This window comes from Myotis daubentonii, chromosome 1 (assembly GCF_963259705.1).
Source record: "Myotis daubentonii chromosome 1, mMyoDau2.1, whole genome shotgun sequence".
In the NCBI taxonomy this organism is placed as follows: Eukaryota; Metazoa; Chordata; class Mammalia; order Chiroptera; family Vespertilionidae; genus Myotis; species Myotis daubentonii.
The window spans coordinates 124,545,893-124,547,735 of NC_081840.1; the positions used below are offsets into that span (position 1 = coordinate 124,545,893).

General features: G+C 38.3%; 1 pseudogene; it reads left to right on the forward strand.

The window, feature by feature from the left end:
* Positions 1-926: 926 nt before the first annotated feature.
* LOC132224244 (U6 spliceosomal RNA) lies at positions 927-1,019 on the forward strand (annotated as a pseudogene).
* Positions 1,020-1,843: the final 824 nt, after the last annotated feature.

The following is a 1,843-nucleotide window of genomic DNA, read 5'->3' on the forward strand; positions in this document are numbered from 1 at the left end:
TCACTGGAGCTGAGAGCCGGCTTTAGCTCTGAGGCTCAGCTCCAGCTCTGAGACCTCGGCTGTTGAAAGCAGGTATCTGGTTTGTTTGGTTTCTATAATTGAAACCCTGTTGCAACTCCAGCTTGGCCAGCTGGCTGAAAGCATGGAGTTTGTTTAGCTTCTTTAATTGCAACATTATTTCTTAGAGTGCTAGCTCAGAGCCCAGCAGCGGCAGGTGGGGAACCTTGGCTTCCTCCATTACTGGAGCAAGCAAGCCTCCTGTTTGCTTCAGCTGCCTGGCTGCCGGCCGCCATCTTGGTTGGCAGTTAATTTGCATATTGCCCTGATTAGCCAGTGGGAACCGTGTCGGAGGTATGGTAAATTACCATGTTTGTCTATTATTAGATAGGATATATATATATATATATATATATATATATATATATATATATATTATATATTTAAATACATAAAGACAAGATTATAGAGTCACATTAAATGGAGCCAGGATAATATTTATTTAAATAATTTAAGCAACTGGGAGTCTGTTGCTGTGATTAAAACTAAATTGTTATTTCCAGGGCAATTTCTTATCTTCAGAATGAATGAGTCTTTTCAGTTAGCACAAATCCATAATCCTCTTCCATACCCTTTAGGGAAAAAGAAGACCTTAGCCCAACAGAATTACTTTTGCTCACCATTCCCTATGGGTTACAGTTTCTGCTGACAAGGAAGCATAGAAGAAGGGAGTGAGTCTGGCAGTCTACAAGTGCCCACAGATCCTGGTTGCCCCACAGAGAAGAAACAACTCCTCTGCTAGAGGGTCTCAGCATGTGTGACAGCAGCGACAGACCAGAGCAGATACAGTTGCCTCCCATGGCCCTGAGAGAAGGCCCTTGGGGCCCTAAATTCATGTATCACTCTTATTCAGAGTGGATTCATCATAGTACTCACTTCAGCAGCACAGTACTAAACTTGGAAGATTAGCATGGCCCCTGCTAAAGGATGACACACAAATTTGTGAAGCATTTCATATTTAAAAAAAAAAAAAAGAGGAGCTTAGCTTCTGGGCCCAGGATACACTAATCTTTTCAAAACACATTGAAAAACTGTTGGAAGCTATCCATTGTCAAATACTATCATCAAAGTGCAACAAGGAACTCAGAAGGCTGATGAACCTTGAGCTTTAGCAAGGGCTAAAAGCAATGCACTGATTGTTCTCTCTAGATAGTGGTGGCTCAAGACATTTCCTGACCTAATAGTCTCAAAGTAAATCTTTATTAATATTTACTGACCATTGAGATAGTCTGTATGCTACCAGATTGCTGTGCCTAACTGAGAACAAGATGTGTATTCTAAAATTGAATAAAAGCTAATGGGTCTGGGGTTTCAGGGAGCCTCTCCACTAGCGAAAGGTTTCTGCCTGGCCACCATGACTTCTAAATTCATATTTTTTGTCTAGTGCATTCATTTGTGCATGGCCCCTTCTCTAGATCCTGAACCCTAGCCACAAATGGATGCGGCATTCATAAAAACATCTGAAACCTGGTATTGTTACTTCAATTAATCCACATAATCAATAACAAAATAATAAAATAAATTAAAATATAAAAATAAAATAATAAATGTGTACCATTCAGCTTCATATTAAGACTCTAGTTTACAAAAGTTCTTGTTTCTAGAATATGATTTAGACCTTTTGTTTATATCTCTCTCTGTGATTGAAGTGATCTTAATTAAATTAATAAACTAGTCTTTTAAAATTAGAGAGTATTTAAAAATATCTGATCATATTTGAATACCTGTTTCCACCAATATTTATAAGTACCTGTAATATACTAACCACTATGATAGGTACACATTA